Source organism: Manis javanica, chromosome 5 (genome assembly GCF_040802235.1).
Source record: "Manis javanica isolate MJ-LG chromosome 5, MJ_LKY, whole genome shotgun sequence".
In the NCBI taxonomy this organism is placed as follows: domain Eukaryota; kingdom Metazoa; phylum Chordata; class Mammalia; order Pholidota; family Manidae; genus Manis; species Manis javanica.
Window position 1 is genome coordinate 125958500 of NC_133160.1, and position 24403 is coordinate 125982902.

The window sequence follows — 24403 nt, forward strand, 5'->3', positions numbered from 1 at the left end:
ATATTCTACATTAGACTTATCTTAACTTTTCCTTCTTTTCCCCAATTAAAATTCTTATTTCTAGTGTAAGCACGATCCCAGGTAGATAAAAAGAAGATGGTAACCTGTACAAATGGTCAAAGTAAGATATGCTAAGATGTTAAATCCTCTCCTACCCAGGGAAATGCATTTTGAAGGAGAAATAATTTAAACCTAATAAAGTCAATGAAAGCTACCTGTGGAAAACATGTTCATGGAAACTAACTGGTTCACCTTATTATTTTTGGTCCCTTCACCAGTTTTTCAAGATAAAAATGGGTCAGGGGGCATTGCACTTCTGAGATGGTTTTGAGATCACTATTTTATATAAAATTTATTTTGCAACCCTTACATTGAACTTCAACCTAAAGTTCATAGGGGTTCATTTTGAGGATCTGTGAATTCTTTTTGTGAAAACAAATAAATAACTTAAAATAAAAAAGACAGAATTTCTTTTATTTTTAGCATTATGTGATATATATTTCTCAGTCAGCCTAAATTCTTAAAAGGCATGGAAGATGCCAATCTATTTTTTTTCCCTCTGAAAAACGTTGACCAATATTTGAATGTTTTTGGAGACTGAGACCTGTTAGTACCAGCTGAGCTTGCTTTCTTGGGTTCTCTTATCAGACAATGACAGTGATTAGAAGTGATGAATAGCAAATTCATTTGAATCTATAATTGAACTTTGTTAAGCATCGTGACATTTTCTCTCACTTTGAATTGGCTTGTAACATTCTCATGTTCAGGGAGAGCAAACATTTATACCAGGATGACTTATCTGTGGTCCCAGGTTAACTCCTCCAAACCTTTTCGTTGCAGCAGACAACCTTTAAGTCAGAGACTAAAGCCAAATCATAGGAGAACAAAAACTTGTGTCATATTGAAATGCAATATAGGTACTAGTCTTGGGTTGCATATTATGCATTTGCTTTTCTGAGGATTATGTTTCTTTCCTGCATTGATAGGACCAGATGTTGTTAATACATCTGAGAAACACATTTTTTCTTTGTTTTGTGTCAGAGGAAAGAATGCTGTCAACTCTGGAAAAGTGCTTTTTCATAAATTGCTGAGGGTCTGAGCAAAGTAGATACTGGTTACTCAAATCTGGAATTGTAGTGTTTTGGTTATCGGAACTGTTACTGAGCAAGCATGCACATTGCTGTATGTTGCATTATTAAGGGAATCCACAATTCTCAGCAATTTTTAGTGAGCACTGGGTGATGCGTCTTCTCTGACATTGTTAGTGTATTGCCTAGAGTAGATTTTGAACATGTCAGTCATTTCAATTGATGACTGAATGGGATGTACCATTGACTATTTTTCTTTCTACACACCAAGACTAAATGTTATTTGTCTCTGTGAGATAACAGAGTACATTAGGGGTACATAGACACACACACACACACATACGCACACAATCAGAATACAGTTTTAGTTCTAATTTTGTGAGACTTTGGCTAATGGCTTTATTTCTCAAAATTTCTTGAATTATAAAAGAAGGAAGATGACGAAATAATCTCCTAGACCCTTTGATTTCTGAGAGTATATGATTTTCCTTTCCTTTGACATTAAGCCAAATTTGTTAACTCATAGCTACATGTCTTTTGAACAGAAAACACCATATTTAAATGCCTCACAGTTGATGCCCTCGTCATTCTTTGATCCTTCTATCTTGACATTTTGAATTAAAATGTGTTTTCCATTCCACAAAATTTTTACTGTGCATTTTCTTATCCTCTGACAGCAAAGTCTAAAAAAATATGTACAGCAAATATTAGTATTATGATGTCATTATAATTATTAGTAGTATTCTTATAGAGAGAAGGCAATTGAAAAGTTAGGGAATTGCCTAAAACTGTCCAGTTAATAGCAGGAACAGAACATAGTGTTGATCTAGGTCATCCGTTTTAAACCTTCAAACCATATTCATCTGTTGTCGCTATAAACTTGGAGGTGAATGAGGTTTATTACTTTGTATAATTTCTGTCTTTTTGAAAATTGAAATCTCAGTGCCATTGCTGATATAAGTAAAGCATATGCACAAACTCCAGAAACACTGGAAAAACCAATGCAGAAAATAAGCAAATTGGTAAACACAAACTGTAAAATGAAATATTAGGGAAAATGATAAGCTCTACAGATTATAGCATAATTAGTAATATAAACTTTTCTCACATTCTATTAAACAGTGGAATCTTCACATAAGATTTAAAGTTCAGCAATCATTTAGAGGAAATTCAAATAGTTGTAAAAGAGATGAAAATTAATAGCAGTGGGACTGGGCTCCCAGGCTAGGTATTTGCTACTCTGGGTTAAGTCAAAGCTACTCTAGGCCTTGGTATCTTCAACTATAAAGTAAGGATGAGATTCTAAAAGCATCAATGCTCCTTAATTCCAGACTCTTCTGATATGATTTTTTCTTTAAAAAAAGCTCAGTAAATTCCTCAAAGAATATATTAGGAAGGCAGCAGAGAATTAGCCATTAGCAGTTCAAGCCTTGATTCCTGAATGCCTCTGTTATTAATTGTTGGAGCATACTAGGCTCTTCAAGCCTGTTTCCTCAACTATGAAATTGGAATGTCCCCCAGAGTTTTGTGAAGATTAAATAGGTAATACATGTATCACTTCCAGAAAAATAAAATAGCTAATAAATTTACATTAAAATACCTAATATTTACTCAGTGCTTACTACAGAATATAATGTTTCTGAAAATTAGCTATTATTTTTACTAGAGAAGAGTGTAACTTTATAGATATATTTATAGTAGACATATGGAAATATAGGATAAGTACACTCTTATGTCATTCTTATTACTGGAACATTCTTCCAGCCAAGCTTTAGAGTCCTCTTTTTTTCCTTCAACACTTTCTCTAAAATGTTACTAGACTTAATGGATTTTTCTGTGGCTTTGATACAAAAGGAGATTTCTTCCTCTTCTAGTTTTGCTTTGCACATTCTAAAATTTACTTAATCCTCTTTTCAGTACACTTGTTTTGTGTTGGCCTTAGCCTCTAAAAGTCCACTTTTAAAAAGTCATTTGTTGAAATTTCATAGTCCATTTTTAATTTTTCATTTTTAACCTACTTTTTACACTAAGCTACTTCATCCTTCCTGAAATTTTCTTTAGTCTCTATGACATTGGGTTCCTTAGGTTCTCCTGTTTGTCAGATATTCCTTTTCAACTGTATATACTTGGTCTACTTTCCTCTTCTCAAAATTTGAATGGAAGACTCCCTTCATTTGTAGACTCTTTTAATCCCAAACTTCAAATGTCACCTTTAGGTAGCTGATGCCACCACAATCTATGCCTCTATCCCTTGCCCCATTCTGTCCCATACCTATATTTCTAAACCTTTTCCCATATATGCCATTGATATCATTCAAGCATTTCAAGCTAAAGTTATCCAAATAGGATTGAGCTCATTTCTAACCCACCCTTTATTACACCTATTATCCTATTCCCTATATTGTGATATTTAATGACATTTTATTCCACTCTATCCTGCATTTTATTTTGTATGTTCTTAAAAATCATAACTTGTTTATACCTGACTAAAAGTATATAATTTGATCATTCAATAAGTGATAATGCCATTTTCTTACTTAATAAATGATAATGATCATAATGTTCTTATATATTTATCACCCACTTATGCTAATATTTAAAAGGATCTACGAAGTACCGTGATAGAGTAAGATTAAATTTAAAAAATCACAAACAGAAATGTGAGGAAAATTGTCATGCTGCCGTGAACATGTCCTGGGACTATGGTACTAATCTCATTATAATTCTAATTTTGTTACATAAATGCCACCATAGCCAAATGTTTGATATAATAGCAAGCAAAATTGTAATTGAGAGATCTCTAGTTTCACTTTTGAATGGAGGATTGTACAAATGATTGTTAAATGAAAAATGCCAATAGTTATAGGTCATGTAACAGGTTGGTTCTAACCTATGTATTATAATTTATAAATTGTTTTCATTTATATAGCTTTATTTCAAAGAGCTTTCATTCAGATCATAAGTGCAAAAGTATTTTCTTTCTTCATTTTGTTATAGCTTTTGAGTTTTAACAGACTAATTTTTTCTTGGTGGGTATTTTTGATATTTTATTCAAAACATATTTCTAAATATATACAATATTTTGTTATTGATTTTCAAATCACTTTCATGTGCTCTTTTACATTTTTAATTTATAGATTTACATTTAAATCAATATTAAATAATTTGGCCAAACCCTCACAATTCATAAATGGCGGAATTCACACCTAACCCATATCTTCAGATTTCTAACTCAATGCTCCTTCTACTTTGTATTGTAAACTATTTGGGGATATAGTTTATCTCTAATCTTCTTAATTTTTGAAGGAAGACAAATTTTTTGAATTTACTAAGTACTATATGAACCTGGCACCAAAGCCAGAATGATTTTATTAAATCCTAAATCTTGTCAAGTCTCTTCGTTGCTTGGTCCTTCTTTGCCCTCAGATAGCCCAACCTCAGTAGCATGGGCTCCAGATCACTTCTCCAGCTTCTTCTCTCACAGTCCCTGCCGGATAAACATGCTGTCCCCACTGTTTTTATTTTTTAAACTACATGCTTTTCTGGTCTCCAGATTTTCCTATATGTCATTTTCTTTGTCTGGAGCAGAGATTTTATTCTTCCTATTCATTTCCATGACTGGACTCTTCAAATCTCACTTATGTAATATCTTCTGGAAGCTCTTTCTTGATCACAACCTAACTTAAATCCAGGTTAGGTATTTTCTTCAAAGGCTCCCATAAATTGTACTACCTTATGGTATTTCCCTTAATGTTTTTAATTCTTCACTTATATTACTGCATTACTGAATCTTCTCCTAGACCTTTTTCAGTTATATCCTTAATGTCTGACAATACCTAAAATAGATGCTGAATTAGTATTCTTTGAACAAATTATGATGTTCCTACTCAACCCTAGTTTATTACTAAACTCTTATAATTTTTAACTTGTTATCATGTCAAATCTTATGATTTGACAATTTCATTCTTAGGATGATCTATAAATCAGAAATCTGTCATGCAAGTTAGGCATTAGGATCACATATTGAAACAAATACAGTAGAACCTTAGAATTCATAGGTTTAACACTGGCAGATTCTACAATGATGGCTGACCTAAGGGAAGATTAATGAAGTAAAGTAACATGTACATTGGCTGGGGAATGAATTGGAGGCAAATCCAATTTTAAGCTAATGTGAAGAAAGGAGTCACCTAACTACCTATTGAATCTACCTGACTTCTGCATCTCAATGTGGCTTAATTTTTCACAATGTAATCAGTATGTTTTTAAAATTGTTTGAAGAAAAACCCAGCTCTCAGGTTGGGGGATATTTAAGAGGGCTGTTTCTTAGTTTCAAGGACGTTTTATGAATAAAATCATAAGTCATAAATGTTATTAGCTCATCTCCAGTCATTTCTGGAAGCAGTTGAATATAAAGAGAGAGAATAGTAATATTTGCAAAATTAGTATTCACAAAGATATCCAGATACATCAGCTACAAATACAAAAGTCTATTTTACAATAGCACTGTTGGTATCAGTTTTACCCAACACCAATAAATGTTTCAAGGAGTGAAAAATAAAACAGAATACTCTGATCATCGAAGCAAATTTTGGGTGGGACTATAAAACATTGCAAAGTCAGTAGTTCTAAACTTTATATCAACTTAGTTGAGGTTTTTTGTGTTTGAGATCAGTTTTCTGCCTTCCTCCTTGGTCTTCTTCCACTGCTTAAAGAACATTTTGTTATATTTCACTCTCCCAGTAATACACCCTTCTCTCTTCCCTTTGGTTGAGGAAGTTCAACCTCTCACTGCTTTCAGTTTTTGAGTTCTGTCCTCTTTTCTGCCAAGTCTTTCATAATTAAATAAGAATTGTGTCCCTTCTAATCAAATTCCAAATCCTAGAGTAAAATTATATATATTGACTTAAATCAACAAGTGTCTGAAGCGATTTTTCAATTCCTGTATTAGTCTAATTGGTTTTCTCCTTTATAGTGACTTTGTCCTTCAGCATCAGATTAGGCACTGAAGTTCTCTGTACCAACCAGGTGATCCAAAGCATTTCCACCTACATTTTCATGGGAAATTAGAATATTTCCTGAAGAGATAAGAAACCTGAACTTAGGGGGAAAAGGAAGAAAATCATAGATCGACAGTTATTTCTTTTAGGACCTAATTATTGTAATGACACATTATTATAAATTACCACTAGTAGGTATTAAATTAAAACACAATTTAAGCAAAGTCTTAAAAACAAAAAAAATGTACTTTCCTAAGTATATAATATCTACATATTATAGGACCAAACTGTTTTCAGAGATGGATGATTCTCATTTGTTAAGTTGTGCCAGGTAAAATGTAGATTATGTAAATTATGCACCCACCATGAGTGTATTTAAAATAAAACCAATAATCAGAAGATGTTTTCAGGTAATATATTTGATGTATTTGCATGTAATAAACTCATCTCCATGTGGTCAGGGGTGAAGTACTTACATTGCAGATATTTCTCTTTACTAGAAAAACGAGAACATAAAGGCAAATGACACCCTGTGGTCACATTGGACTATTTTTCAATATTTAATAAATTCTTATAATTATTGAATAAAAAACATACCTCTGTATGACTTTTCATATGTAAGTGCCCTTTTTATGTAAGTAACTTTATGCTTCTACTAAGAATAAGCTATATTTATTTTTTGTTTTAAATCCTGTTGCTTATTGTCAATGGAAAAATGTTACAATTATTACAACAGGATGTGTGCATTGGATTTAGCAGAATAGAACTCATAAGGCTAAAACTTCTGTCCAGTTTAAAAGGTAAAGTCTGGAGATAACACACTTACTGATAGGTCCCAATAATAATTAAACACCAAATATATACTGAATAGGTAAACTGGTAATTCAATGGGTCTAGAAGGTAGAAGATTTCACAGCAATATCACTGAAAATCAAGGTTAATATGTTCTAATCCAGTGACAGATTACTTCCTTCCTGATATGTTGTTATCTTGTCATTTTTAACAAGGTAGTGACATAGCAACGCTAAGATATCAGAGTAAAAACCTTTCTAATATTTGGGCACACTTCTAAGTTATATGAAGATCTTTATAGGTACCAACACAGTTCAGATATTCAAATCACTCAGGAATCTCTTTTCATGTCTCTTTCAACCTGACATTTGATAGTAGCAACCATTCCCTAATTATGCAAATACTCTTGACTTCAGTGGGTACCACCCTTTTCTGTAATCATACAAATCTGACCTTTCTTCAAATTCTTCTTCCCTGGTCTATTTTCGGTTCCAATTATATTGATAACTCCTATGGCTTGTCTACATTTTCTTTAATTTATTGAACATATTTCTGAAGCTCCAACTGTATGCCAGAAATTGATCAAAGCACCAATATAAACAGAACACATTTAATCTTTCTTATGGACCTGACATTCTTGTATGGGGAGACTGAGAATTAATAAACATTAAATTCATACTAAGTCAATGTAGTGGGTTGATTTGTGTCTGCTCACAAAGATATGTCTAAATCTGAGCCCCTAGTACCTATGGATGTGAAATTATTTGGAAAAATATTCTCTGCAGATTTAATTAATTTATGAAGGTCGAGATGAGTTCGTGTGGATTGGGGGTGAGGAGACGGCCTAAATTCAATAACAGTTGTCTTTATAAGAAGATGAAAGACACAGATGCAGAGAGACCATGTGAGCCCAGAGGCAGAGACTGGAGTTTTGCATTGCAAGCCAAGGAATGGCAAAGATGGCCAGCAGCCCCCAGAAGCTAGGAGAGAGGCAAGGAAAGTATCCTCTCTCAGAGCCTTCTGAGGGAACCAATTCTGCTGACACCTTGATTTTGGACCTTTGGCCTCCAGAACTGCGAAATTATAATTTTATGTTTATAGCTACCAAGTTTGTGGTAATTTATCATGACAATCCTAGAAAACTGACAGAGTTAAGATGTTGATTTGTACTATTGAATTAAATAGAGAAGAAAGTTAGAGATTAGGAGATACATAATAAATTGCAAATTTAAGCATATCAGTGAGTATGACTTTTGGCCAAGACTTGAAAAGGGATTGGGCAATGCAGAAATCTAGGGGAAGATTTTTCAAGTGCAAAGAACAAGGGAATAGGGCATAGCTATGCATTGAAGGAGCAGCAAGGACAACAGTGTGGTGGGACAGTATGAGTGAAGGCAGAGGCAAGGAAGGTTGGTGACGTAGTCGGATGCCTGACGCTGTGGCACAGGGTTTCTGGTAGGTGATGCTACAGAATGGGATGCAAGCTGTTGGACGGTCATGTACAGAGAAGCCATGTGTGATGATATAGGTGCTGTGCTAAGAATACACTAGTTTGAAAGGGTATAAATACAGTATTAGGGAAATTAGTTAAAAGGCTATTACAATTACCTAAGTAAGAATAATGGAACCCAGGGGCAGAAAAAAGGGACAGGGATAGTAGCAGTGGAGATGCTGAGAGGGTCACTTTTTAGATATATTTTTAAAGTAGACCAAAAGGTGTTTACTAACCGATTGGCTGTGGAATATAAAAGAAATAAAAGAGTCATGGATAAATTCATGTTTGTAGTCACATTCACTAGAAGGATGGAGTTATTTAGTGAAGGATAAAGAAATCAGGTGAAGCTTATTTTGGGGGAATCAGTAATTTGATGTTAAGTATATCAGTATTGTAACTTACATTAGGCAGCTCTTCTTTCCCTTGCTTAGTGGACTATATATTTCTCCCTCATTACTTCAACTACTGCATGTTCACCTCCAGATCTGGATTCTCTGCTAGCTGATACTCCAAAAGAAAAATCATATGTTCCCAAAGAAAATCATCAATTTCCTTCTTTACCATTCAAACATATTGTTCATTTCTGATTTCTTCTCTTGACTAATGAGATTGCCATTTTTTATGCAGTTACCTAGATTATAAATTGCAACACTATCTTGAGCTCTTTATCTTTCTACTTACAATTATTCAGCACATAATCATGTGAGTACACCCCTACATTTTGTCTCATATATGTCTCCTAAGATCCTGGTTTCTAAAATACATCATCGTTAACAATCTTTCTTTTGGACGACTGCCGTAATGTCCTACCAAGTTGTTATCCTGTTGCATTTTTACTTTCCATTCCAGCTCTGTGCTAATTAGAGATTTACCAGGCTACTTTCCATTTTTAAAATTTGTTAGTAAATTTCATATGACTAACAGTCTCTTTAATTTCTTCCTAAATCATTTCTAAATCATCCAGAGGAAATGAAATACTTTATATATGAAATCCGCCTATTAACAAAATCTTCATGAGAAATATGCAAAATGCAAAAACTGATGGAGCTGGATGGAAAAATACAAATTAGGATCCATGGACATTCTTCTTAATGAAATAGTGATTGCAAAAAAAAGTTAAAAAACAAAAACAAAGCAGAACAAGAGATAAAATGGAATCATTTAGTTAGATGCTCCTTGAATATCCTCTCACATCATTACTTTTTCTGGTTACCACAGAATTTTTCTTCTGCCAGTTATTCATCCCCTACCTTTAACTTATTTAGCGACTTCAACTTTTAGCAAGTAAAAAGGCATTAAGTTGTGACTCAGTCAGGGAAACTAAGTAGTAATATATTGCAACTTGGAAAGTCATATTAACTACAGATTAACTTTAATACAGGGTAAGTGGTGAATGTGGAAGAAAGGATGGATTCTCATTGAAATGCAGATTTTATTTCAGAATGTCAAAAGCTATACTATGAAATTAAGAAAATGTTACTATCACATATGAAGTCAGTGCTTCTATAACAGATGAATACTCAACATTAGAGTATGCATACTCATTCATTAGAGTATGCAACATTCATGCAATTAAGATGCATATAACATTAATTTGAGAAAAGCTTTAATCAAATGATGAAAAATACAAGAAGGTTAAAGAATATTTCATACATATTCTCTGTTGGAAAACTTAGAGCCATACTTGAGAATGAGCAAATAGAAAAAAAAATTAGAGTGAAGGATGTCAGGGAAAATGGCAGACTAAAAAAATAGAAATATATGCCACTTGATAAAAGCAATGGGGAAAAAAAAGGCAAAAACTGCCAGAGTCGATTTTTTTTGAAATACTGGAAACTAATCAAAATCTAGCGTGAATTTGGGAAGTACCTATTCAAGAAAAATAGCTGAGTCTCTGTAAGAACAGGAAGACTTGTTGGCATTATAACTTACAATAGCCCCTTCCCCCACTTCCCGACTCAACAGTACAGTTGAAAATAACAGAAAACAGTTCTTACAACAGTTCTGGAGGGAGCAGAATTGGCCTTATTCCAAAATAATTATCCTTATTTGAACTGTGTGGAGACTCAAAAGGCTTATCTTTATCTTCCCTGATTCAGAAGTCACCCTGCACTAAAGCCTTTATTGTGGCAGGCATTTGTCAAAAATCTTTGCAGGTAGATGTTTTAGTGAGGCAATGAATTGAAATTTGGGCAACGATCTTGGGAGAAAAGCCTGGGGAATGAGAAGTTTTGGGAGTATAGGGTATTTGAAAAGCTCTGGCATATTCCTGGAACTGAGAAAGCCATATGCATGCCCAGCATTGTGTGGATGCTCAGGAAAGCCGTGAGAAGATGCTGAGCTGCTCCTCTGCCTGACACTGAGGCCTTTTGCAGCATGAACTGAACACTAAGGCAGAGGGGCAAACTGCCTGCCTGAGTTGAAGGTGTGGCCCCAATATTCACAGATCCCTCTACAAAGACTGGGAAATTTTTGGTTTCAGGTATATAAGAAAATCTCTGTCCAATCATTAACTGACCATGAAGCTAATAGAGCAGAGAGTTCAGTGGCAACACATGACAAAGAATACAGATTTTATAAAATTAGTTCTTTTACAGTTTTATAAAACTATAAAAGAAAAACAATGACAAACAGCAATAACAACAAATCCTGGGGAAGAATCTTTTTTCAGAGTGGCTACATTAGAATATTCAAAATGTTCAGTTTTCAACAAAAAATTATGAGGCATGCAAAGAAACAAGACTATATGGTCCATACACAGGAAAAAAAAAAAACAACCAATACTGTCATTCAAGAGGCCCAAATGTTGGACTTATTAGGCAAAGACATTAGATATTCTATTTTAAATATGTCCAAAGATGTAAGGAAACCATGTCTAAAAAAGCATATGTGTATGCATGTACACACACATATATATCTGCATATAAGCTTTGAAATATTACACAAAATATATGTGTGTGCATACACACACACTACACATCCTATCTCCAAAGTAGATATTTTACATTTTCATTTCTAGTTTAACTCTTCATAGTGCTTCTAATATAATAGATTCTAATCTATTTTTTTAGGTAATTGGTAAAATGTCACACAAAACTGTGTAATGGTGACATAGCTAGTAATAAATATGAGTTTTTTTGGTTTCCCAATACAATATGCTTTTAATAATATCACACTTCTTTTGTAACTTTGTCATCTCTACAATCCTGGCTTCTGCAATGTAATTTCTTTTCCTCTCATTTGTTCCAATTCGCTCTACTTTGATTATACAACAGTACAGCAGAATGCAGTGCTCACAATCTAGATAATTTAGTTTGGCTTCTTTATACCTTTGTTATTTCACTAAGACCACTACATTTAACTAACTGGGTCTCCAAGGTGGAATTCTTTCTTGTTTTGTTCTGTAACTTTATCAATCTACATCTCAAGCTTTTTGGTTATCATATTTATTATTAATTTATATATTTTTCAAACTATTTCTGCAAACATATCAAATATGTTTTTGCAAACTTAATAAGTATCAATCTAAATTGGTAAGGCCAGATTGTACATGCTGTTATGCCATAAGTTAGTGTGAGATTCAACCCATAGGGAAGAGACCCCAATATCATTTTTGAAAAGAAAAATAAACACATATTTAGAATTTCAGGTTACTAATTTTAGGATTTGGAATAATTTGGAAATAGGCTTCATAAGTATTTCATACCTTTTAAAGTTATTCTTCTATTTTTCAGTTTACCAACAAGAATACCCAGAAGCAGCAAAGATCCACCATCTAAATTTCATTAAGAATTATAATTGTTATTCAGATAAACTTCAAAACAAAAGTCAGTGTGCTGAATATTAGGCTTTGGTGTTTCAAAAGGGAAATGTTTATTTCTCTATAACATTTCTTTGTTTTCATTTCAGTCGATATCCTAAAGGTAGGGCACACATTCATTCTGGAAGGAAGTATTTTCCCCCATAGTGCATATTACAGTTTATCTTTTCTGATTAACAAAAAGCGGTTTTAAAATATTTCTGTTATACGGTTAACTACATTGGGATTAAATCTTAGTAGGTATTAAAAGTAAAGATCAGTAACAATTTTAGGCTTTTTCTTTGAATCAAGAAGATACAAGAGATGATACACCAACCTCACTTTATTGATATTTTTGTTCTCCCATAACTTTGCTTGAACAATAACTACAGACTATACACAAGTATAAGCAGTATCTAAAAAAGCATACCTCAAGGAAAAATTGTGGCAGTTAAGTAGATATTTAAATAAACTGCACTGGATGCCTTAGTATTATTAATAGTAAAAATGGCTTAGATATTACTTTTCTATTTATTTACAAAATATTTTCATGATATACATAATAATTAAAAACTTTGGTCCAAGTCTCTGAAGTTTTTTTCCTTAGATTTATAATATGTACATTGAGATATTATAGAAACTACAGAAACTCCAAATAGTAGTGAGCTAACATTTTCTTAATTCATAACTAATTATTTTCTTCATAATTCTCAATAATAAATATTTAAAAAGTTAGTGTCATTATTATGCTATAGGGACTTCTTTGTATATTAAAGACAATAATTTTAGGCACTAATGAAATAGAATTTTATTTCTTTGTCGATTGAAACTTCAAAATCACTAACTGGGTTAAAACCTGAACATCTCATATATAGGGGTACCTATTTGCAGCTAATAGCTAAGTCCTAGAGATATAATAAATAGCAGAAACCATAGACAATAAAATTGTACTGTAAATTTTAAACTTGCTGGAAGACTAGACCTGAGTTTTTCCCACCACTACAAGAAATGACAATTATGTAATCTGACAGATGTGTTAACGTTACAATGGCAATCATATTGCAATATAAATGAACCATATGTTGTATGCCTTAAACTTACACCATCGTTATATGGCAATTATCTCTCCATTAAAAACAAAACAAAACTGAACATCCCATATAGGAAATAATAAAAGAAAGCTATGGGAACAGAGTTTTCTAACTTTAAATAGGAACTACCACTTTAGGCAGCAAACATTTTTTTTATATCTTAGACTAGAGAGACAATGAATACAAGTCTATTAAGGTTGATAACAGTTGTTAAGTTATCATTGAGCCCTGGTATTTTGCTATATCTCAGTTATATATAAGAAGGCAAGTATGTTGTCAGTACCTAGGATATGTCTGAAAATCCCTGTGAATCTCTCTTTGATGATTCAGTTTATAAATCCTGGGATAATGTGCCCATTTTCCACTAAGATTCCTGTCTCCTCCACATTTCCAGCTAGATGTCTTTTGGGAGACCCAATTTAGCCTAAATTATCTTCCCTTGCTCTTTTACCCTCTCTGAAACACAATAAGGTTAAGAAGTTAGTAGCCTAAATGTACAAATTTTCTGCAAACTTTCTTCTCTTAGGTCACAATAGATGAGACATTCAGTATCAAGTAAGCACAATGATGAAAAATTCCAAGACAATATCCAATAAAAGCAACAATAAAACAATAAATTAACTAAACCAAAAATATAAGGCAAAACTGGCTTTTTCACTTCCAGCAATATGACTTTAGACAGGTGATATTTTTACTCTAAGCCTCAGTTTTCTCATCTTTAAAAAGATGGAGATGGGTTGTTTATACATTCCTTGAAGGTTTGGTGTGATAAATAAGTCAATAGTATGTACAATGACTGACACAGAAATTGTATTATCACTTAATCATTATTTTCGTAATTCTTTTCTAAGAGACACATCTATAAAACATTTGCGCAAATGCTTAGTAACCAGAAACATAGAAAAAAAAAAGGTTTCCGTGTTTTTCAATGTTTTAGTGCTGTTTTATTCTACAAAGGAATTCCTATCTTGTATTTTCTTCATGGTTTGCGGTTTAGCATCTATTGCTGAGTAGGGAGGAAATCTTTTATGGCTACATTAACATCATATGGCCAATAAGGGTTATTTTGTTCACTCTAGGGTCATAATTTATTACACTGGTTTTTTATTAGTTTGAAGAAGTCAATACTAGCATTCCCTGTGCACTAATATGGTCAGGCATATTGTTGGGAAACAGCTATGAAGTTCTCAGTGAAAAATATTCTATAAACATAATTTGGTTATGTTTTAATGGCAAAGGCTTGGTAATAATTATGCTTTCCAATGTGCTGAGTAGAAAAGCTCTTTAATGCCTTATGCTCTTGAGGTCTTAACTCTGCAAGATGACTTTTGTTGAATATCTAGCAGCAGGTCACTATCAGGAAGTTAACTTTATGCATTCTATTTGCATGTTCATGTGTTTTCCAAAGGTTGAAGTACCTGATTTCTAAGTGATACAGTGTGACAGCATTTAATTACATGCTTATCAAGAATATGACAGTAACTGCCATAGAAACAGCAGTGGCAGTAATTCCTGCAACATTCTTTATATATGCTACATTGAAGTTTCTAGAATAAAAAAATTCTAATAAGGTATTAATACCAAATGTTAAACCCTAGTCACTGAAGTAACAAAACTTCTGATTAAAGCTGACACTTGATAGTACTTTGGGACTCTAAGTCCTAGCCTTGAATATTTCCAAACCAACACACATACTTAACGTGTTACATTAATATATATATATAAATCTATGTGTATACACACACACACACACACACACACACATATATATATGTATATACACATACACACAAAGTCATGTAACATTTTAAATTTAAATTCCTTGGAGAACTTTACTATATATTACCCAGTTAATTCCTTATAAAAACATTTTGACAACTATTAGAACAGAATCTATACGAAAACAAAATTAAACCAAATTAATTATCCTTCAATAAATACAATTTCTATTAATAAAAGAGGGTCTTAAATTTAATACCTTAAAGAGCATACATATTCTATTATTTAAGGTTCTAAAAATAATGTTATCATCTGTTCTACTCAAATCCTGAGCTTTATACTACATCTCTTTATTCCCTGGCACAATAGCCTGTATAAAAAATTTTTTTTTCTTACTTTTAATTGCTGTGACAGATAACTTTTTAAGGTAACAATCATGTATCATATAATTATAGACATGGATAAGTGAAGTGAATGACAGCAATTTTACAAAGGTTGGGAAGAAGAATTGGGAATACTCTATTATCAAATACCTTCAGTACTCATAAAGTGGTATAGTGTTATATGCAAGTAAACCTATCATTTAGAATGAAGAGAGCAGATTTAGCTATACTAATTTCAAATAAAGCAGATATCCAAAAAAGTAAGATTATCAGAGATAAAGAGGGATATTACATAATAAAGGGACAAACTCTCCAACAAGACATAATTCTAAATCTGTATGCACCTAAGAACAGAGCATCAAAATAGATTAAGCAAAAACCAATGAAACTGACATAGAAATAGACAAATATAATTTGGGACTTCAACATACCTCTTTCAGTAATTGCTGTATCAAGAAGGCAGAATGTCCATAAAGATACAGTTGACTGAACAACAAATAAATCAACTTGATCTAATTGACATTTCTAGAACATTTCTTCTAAGGACAGCAGAATGCACATTCTTAAACTGACATGGAACAATCCCCAGGACATACTACATTCTGTGCCAGAAATAACACCTTAACAAATTGAAAGCATACAGACCATACAAAATTCTCATACCATAATGGAATATTGAAAGAAAAACAACTGATCCCAGATTTAGATATCAAACAAACTACTATATAACATGAAGATAAAGAGAGAAGTCACAGGATAAATTTAAAATATTTTTAACTAAGTGAAAATGAAAATGCAGCTTGTCAAAATTTATTGAATGCAGCAAAAAATAACACCTGGAGGAAAATTTACAGCATTTATATATTAGAATCCAAAAAAATGTAAAAATTAATAACCTGTGCTTCCATCTTAGGGAACTAGAGAAAGAAGGGTAGTTTAAGGCTAAAACAAGTATAAGAAATCAAAGAATGTAATAAGAGAAAACCTAATAAAGTTGAAAACTGTAAAATGGGGGGTGGGGGAAATCAATGGATACAAAAGATGGGTGTTTGAAAAGAGTAACAAAATTGATAAACTTCTAGACAGGCCAAATAAGAACAAAAGAGAAAATGTAAATTACCAATATTAGAAATTGAATAGGAGGCAGAGCCAAGATGGTGGCGTGAGTAGGACAGTGGGAATCTCCTCCCAAAAACATATATATTTTTGAAAATACAACAAATACAACTATCCCTAAAAGAGAGACCAGAAGACACAGGACAACAGCCAGACTACATCCACACCTGCGAGAACCCAGTGCCTGGTGAAAGGGGTAAGATACAAGCTGCAGTCCAGTGGGACCCGAGCGCCCCTCACCCCAGCTCCCAGCGGGAGGAGAGGAGTCAGAGCGGGGAGGGAGAGGGAGCCCAGGACTTCTAAACACCCAGCCCCAGCCATCAACACCAGAGTGCACACACAGTGTATGCGTGGGGTCCTGGACACTAGGGAAACAGGACAGTAAGATCTTTGAGTGGGTCCCGAAGCCGGCGCCTCTGTGACAAAGAAAAGTGAGTGCTTTTTGGAAGTCTTAAAGGGACAGGGACCTCAAAGCAGGATGGAAGCATCCAGGGTCATAGTCCAGAAGCTGGAAATTCCAGGGAACTCCGGGCACACTAACCCCCTGGGCAACAGCTCTGAGACCCCTCATGGAGGAAAACAGCCAAACAGCCCCCATCCATTACCCCTCCGGGGCCCCGCCATAGCAGAGCAGCAGCCTGAGGCTGGCCAAGCCCACAGCAAGGGAGCTTCTCCCATACCGGCAGGCAAGATACAGAGACCCAGTCTACACGCAACTGTCCAACGCAAGCCACTAGGGGTCGCAGTTGTCCCAGTAAAGAAAGGCCAGGAGCAAGTGGAAAGTCTTGGCTCTGCCAGCTGACAGACAAGTCAATAGCTCACCATTGCACCTATCAACATGAAAAAGCCAAAAAATTTGATCCAGACAAGACTAACCCAGACAGCTTCGGCATCTTCTACATCTTCCCCTGAGAAGGAACCTGGGGAAGTAGATTTAACTAGTCTTCCTGAAAAAGAGTTCAAAACAAAAGTCATAACCATGCTTAGGGACTTCTAAGGAGGGAGAATACAGAAATAAAACAAGCTCTGGAAGGACTTCAAAACAGAATGGACGAGATGCAAGAGACCACTAATGGACTAGAAAACAGAAAACAGGAACGCAGAGAACCTGATGCAGAGAGAGATAAAAGGATCTCCAGGAATGAAAGAATTCTAAGAAAACTGTGTGACCAATTGAAATGGAACAATATCCACATTATAGGGGTACCAGAAGAAGAAGAGAGAGAAAAAGGGATACAAAGTGTCTTTGAAGAAATAATTGCTGAAAACTTCCCCAAGCTAGGGGAGGAAATGGCCTCTCAGACCACAGAGGTACACAGAACTCCCATGACAAGGGATCCAAGGAGGGCAACACCAAGACATATAATAATTAAAATGACAAAGATCAAAGACAAGGACAAAGTATTAAAGGCAGCCGGAGAGAAAAAAAAGGTCACCTACAAAGGAAAACCCATCAGGCTATCATCAGACTTCTCAACAGAAACACTACAGGACAGTTATACTTAATGCAATGAAACAGAAGAGCCTCGAACCAAGAATAATGTATCCAGCACGATTATCATTTAAATATGAAGGAGGGATTAAACAATTCCCAGACAAGCAAAAATTGAGGGAATTTGCCTCCCACAAACCACCTCTATAGGGCATCTTACAGGGAATGCTCTAGATGGGAGCACTCCTAAAAAGAGCACAGAACAAAACACCCAACATATGAAGAAGGGAGGAGGAGGAATAAGAAGGGAGAGAAATAAAGAATCATCAGACCATGTTTATAATAGCTCAATAAGCAAGTTAAGTTAGACAGTAAGATAGTAAAGAAGCTAACCTTGAACCTTTGGTAACCAAACTTAAAGCCTGCAATGGCAATAAGTACATACCTTTCAATAATCACCCTAAATGTAAATGGACTGAATGCACCAATCAAAAGACACAGAGTAATAGAATGGATAAAAAAGCAAGACCCATCTATATGCTGCTTACAAGAGACTCACCTCAAACCCAAAGACAAGCACAGACTAAAAGTCAAGGGATGGAAAAACATATTTCAGGCAAACAACAGTGAGAAGAAAGCAGGGGTTGCAGTACTAATATCAGACAAAATAGACTTCAAAACAAAGAAAGTAACAAGAGATAAAGAAGGACACTATGTAATGAAAAAGGGCTCAGTCCAACAAGAAGATATAACCATTCTCAATATATATGCAGCAAATACAGGAGCACCAACATATCTGAAACAAATACTAACAGAATTAAAGGAGGAAATAGAATGCAGTGCATTCATTTTGGGAGACTTCAACACACCACTCACTCCAAAGGACAGATCCACCAGACAGAAAATAAGGACACAGAGGCACTGAACAACACACTAGAACAGATGGACCTAATAGACATATACAGAACTCTACATCCAAAAGCAACAGGATACACATTCTTCTCAAGTGCACATGGAACATTCTCCAGAATAGAACACATACTAGACCACAAAAAGAGCCTCAGTAAATTCCAAAAGATTGAAATCCTACCAACCAACTTTTCAGACCACAAAGGCATGAAACTAGAAATAAACTGTACAAAGAAAGCAGAAAGACTCACAAACACATGGAGGCTTAACAACACGCTCCTAAATAATCAATGGATCAATGACCAATTCAAAGTGGAGATCCAGCAATATATGGAAACAAACAACAACAACAACACAAAGCCCCGACTACCATGGTATACAGCAAAAGCAGTCTTAAGAGGAAAGTATATAGCAATCCAGGCATATTTAAATAAGGAAGAACAATCCCAAATGAATGGTCTAATGTCACAATTATCTGAATTCAAAAAAGAAGAACAAATGAGGCCTGAGGTCAGTAGACGGAGGGACATAATAAAGATCAGAGAAGAAATAAATAAAATTGAGAAGAAAAAAACAATAACAAAAATCAATGAGACCAAGAGCTGGTTCTCCGAGAAAATAAACAAAATAGATAAGTCTCTAGCCAGACTTATTAAGAGGAAAAGAGAGTCAACACACATAACAGAAACAGAAACAAGAAAGGAAAAATCACGACGGACCCCACAGAACAAAGAATTATTAGAGAGTACTATGAAAACCTATGTGCTAAAAAGCTGGGAAGCCTAGTAGAAATGCACAACTTCCTAGAAAAATACAACCTTCCAAGACTGACCCAGAAAGAAACAGAAAATCTAAACAGACCAATTACCAGCAACGATATTGAAGCGGTAATCAAAAAACTACCAAAGAACAAAACACCCAGGCCAGATGGATTTACATCGGAATATTATCAGACATACAGAGAAGACATAATGCCCATTCTCCTTAAAGTTTTCGAAAAAATAGAAGAGGAGGGAATACTCCCAAACTCATTTTATGAAGCCAACATCACCCTAATACCAAAACCAGGCAAAGACCCCACCAAAAAAGAAAACTACAAACCAATATCCCTGATGAATGTAGATGCAAAAATACTCAACGAAATTTTAGCAAACCGAATTCAAAAATACATCAAAAGGATCATACACCATGACCAAGTGGGATTCATCCCAGGGATGCAAGGGTGGTACAACATTCGAAAATCCATCAATATCATCCACCACATCAAGAAAAAGAAAGATGAAAACCACATGATCATCTCCATAGATGCTGAAAAAGAATTTGATAAAATTCAACATCCACTCATGATAAAAACTCTCAACAAAATGAGTATAGAGGGCAAGTACCTCAACATAATAAAGGCCATATATGATAAACCCACAGCCAACATACTACTTAACAGTGAGAAGCTGAAAGCTTTTCCTCTGAGATTGGGAACAAGACAGGGATGCCCACTCTCCCCACTGTTATTCAACATAGTACTGGAGGTCCTAGCCATGTCACTTAGACAAAACAAAGAAATAAAAGGAATCCAGATTGGTAAAGAATAAGTTAAACTGTCACTATTTGCAGGTGACATAATATTGTACATAAAATAGCCTAAAAACTCCACTCTGAAACCAGTAGAGCTAATATCGGAATTCAGCACAGTTGCAGGATACAAAATTAACACACAGAAATCTGTGGCTTTCCTATACATTAACAATAAACTAATAGAAAGAGAAATCAGGAAGACAATTCCATTCACAATAGCATCAAAAAGAATAAAATACCTAGGAATAAACCTAACCAAGGAACTGACAGATCTATACCCTGAAAACTATAAGACACTCTTAAGAGAAATTAGAGAGGTCACTAACAAATGGAAACTCATCCCATACTCCTGACTAGGAAGAATTAATATAGTCAAAATGGCCATCCTGCCCAAAGCATTATACAGATTCAATGCAATCCCTATCAAACTACCAACAGCATTCTTCAATGAACTGGAACAAATAGTTCAAAAATTCACATGGAAACACCAAAGACCCTGAATAGCTAAAGCAATCCTGAGAAGGAAGAATAAAGTGGGGGGGGATCTCACTCCCCAACTTCAAGCTCTACTACAAAGCCACAGTAATCAAGACAATTTGGTACAGGCACAAGAACAGAGCCACAGACCAATGGAACAGAATAGAGACTCCTAACATTAACCCTAACATATATGGTCAACTAATATTCGATAAAGGGGCCATGGACATACAATGGGGAAATGACAGTCTCTTCAACAGATGGTGCTGGCAAAACTGGACAGCAACATGTAAGAGAATGAAACTGGATCACTGTCTAACCCCATACACAAAAGTAAATTTGAAATGGATCAAAGACCTGAATGTAAGTCATGAAACCATAAAACTCTTAGAAAAAAACATAGGCAAAAATCTCATGGACATAAACATGAGTGACTTCTTCATGAACCATATCTTCCCAGGCAAGGGAAACAAAGGTAAAAATGAACAAGTGGGACTATATTAAGCTGAAAATCTTCTGTACAGCAAAGGACACCATCAATAGAACAGGAAGGTATCCTACTGTATGGAAGAATATATTTGTAAATGACAGATCCGATAAAGGGTTGACATCCAAAATATATAAAGAGCTCACACACCTCAACAAACAAAAAGCAAATAATCCAATTAAAAAATGGACAGAGGAGCTGGACAGTTCTTTAAAGAAGAAATTCAGATGGCCAACAGACACATGAAAAGATGCTCCACATTGCTTATCATTGGAGAAATGCCAATTAAAACCACAATAAGATATCATCTCACACCAGTAAGTATGGCTACCATCCAAAAGACAAACAACAACAAATGTTGGCGAGGTTGTGGAGAAAGGGGAACCCTCCTACACTGCTGGTGGGAATGTAAATTAGTTCATCCATTGTGGAAAGCAGTATGGAGGTTCCTCAAAATGCTCAAAATAGAAATACCATTTGACCCAGGAATTCCACTTCTAGGAATGAACCCCAAGAATGCAGCACTCAAGTTTGAAAAAGACAGATGCACCCCTATGTTTTTCGCTGCACTATTTACAATAGCCAAGATACGGAAGCAACCTAAATGTCCATCAGTAGATGAATGGATAAAGAAGATGTGGTACATATACACAATGGAAAATTATTCAGCCATAAGAAAAAAACAAATCCTACCATTCGCAACAACATGGATGGAGCTAGAGGGTATTATGCTCAGTGAAATAAGCCAGGCGGAGAAAGTCAAGTACCAAATGATTTCACTCATATGTGGAGTATAAGAACAAAAGAAAACTGAAGGAACAAAACAGCAGCAGAAGCACAGAACCCAAGAATGGACTAATAGTAACCAAAGGGAAAGGGACTGGGGAGGATGGGTGGGAAGGGAGGGATAAGGGTGGGAAAAAAAAGGGGGGGCATTACAATTAGCATGTATAGTGTGGGGGGGGCACAGGGCGGGCTGTGCAACACAGAGAAGACAAGTAGTGATTTTACAGCATCTTACTCTGTTGATGGACAGTGACTGTGAACGGGGTTGTGGGGGGGACTTGGTGAAGGGGGAGCCTAGTAAACATAATGTCCTTCATGTAGTTGTAGATTAATGATACCAAAATAAAATTAATTAAAAAAAAGAAATTAAATAGGGATTACCACCACCAATCCCATGTGTATTATAACAATAAAGGAACATGAGGAGAAAACTGTGGTCACAACTTTGATAACATAGGTGAAATGGACTAATTTCTTCGAGGACACTACCAAAACTTAAACACTGAGAAATATATACTATGAGTTGGCATATATTAAAGAAATTGAGTCTCTCAACAGAGAAATGTCCATACTCAGATGATCTCACTGGTGAATTTTCCTAAATATGTAAGGAAGAAATTATTCCAATTATCTACAATGTCTTCCAGGAAACAGATAAAAAGTGAACACTTTCTAACTCATTCTAGGAGACCAACATCATGGAACCTCCAGAAGAAAAAAGTGAAGATCAATTTAATGATACAGGTGCAAAATTTCTAAACAAAATATCAACAAATCAAATCTAATAATGTATAAAAATAATTATATACAACAGACAAGTATGATTTATTTCAGGTATGCAAGGTACTGCAAGATTTGAAAAATAATATAATGTACCACATCAATAGCCTAAAGAAGAAAATCATATGATCATATCGATTAATATAGAAGAAAGTATTTAACAAAACCCTAAACCCATTCAGGATTAAAACCATCAGAAATATCAGCTATATAGGGGGAACTTCCTTCATATGATAAAGAACATTTACAAAAGTCTGTAACTAAACTGACATTTAATAATGAGAAATTGGTCACTTTAAGACTGGGAGTAAGAAAAAGAATGCCCTCTCCAACTACTCCCATTCAACATTACACTGGAAGTTCAGTTGAAGCACTGTGACAAGAAGAGTAAACAAAGTTTTACAGAAGAAATGAAACTATAACATGCAACATGACTATGGAGAAATCTTGAAGTCTCAACAATAAACTCTTAAAATGAATAACAAGTATAGCAAAGACAAGGATATTTAAGTCACTCACTTTTCTGTGTACCAGGATAAAACAATTGAAATTAAAAATTTAAAAGTAGCACTTACCATAGCACCAAATATTTAGTTATAAATGTAACAAAATATCTACAGAATCTTTATGGGGAGATCTTCAAAACTCTGGTGAAAGGAACCAAAGTAGATCTGAATATATAAAGAAATGTTTTGCATGTATGAATGGGAAAATTGTTAAGAGGACAGTTCTTACCATATTGATCTACAGATTCATTGCAATCATATTCAAAATCCTAGAAAGCAATTTATAGGCACTGACAAATTGTTTCTGAAGTTCATATGGAAAGGCAAAAGTGCTACAATAGCCAACACAAAACTGAAGGAAAACAAAGGTTGGGTGACTCAGAATACATGATTTCTAGATTATGAAACTACAGTAAGCAAGACAGCATGGTACTGATGTAAGAATACCCATATAGTCTAATGGTCCAGAATTGAGAGCACAGAAATAGACCCTCTAAATTATAGTCAATTGGTTTTTGACACAGGAGCCAATGAAGTTCAGTGGAGAAAATACAGTCTTTCAACAAGTGGAACTGGAAGAGTGGGGTACCCATATGCATTCATACATACAAAAAAGAAGAATCTAGACACAGACCTTACATCTTTCACCAAAATTCACTCAAAATGGATATGTTTAAGTATAAAATGCAAGACTATAAAACTTCTAAAAGAAAATATAGGAGGAAATTTGTGTAAACTTGGATTTAATGATGATTTTTAAATATAATTAATGCCAAAACATGATCCATGAAAGACAAAAAATGGGTAGGTTGAACTTTTTTAAAATTAAAAATTTCTGCTTTGCTAAAGATACTTTTGAGGGAATTAAAAGTGAATCCACAGTACTGGAGAATATATTTACAGAAACAAATAATACACGGTTTCTAAAACATACATGGAATTTTTAAACTCAATAATAAGAAAACAACCCA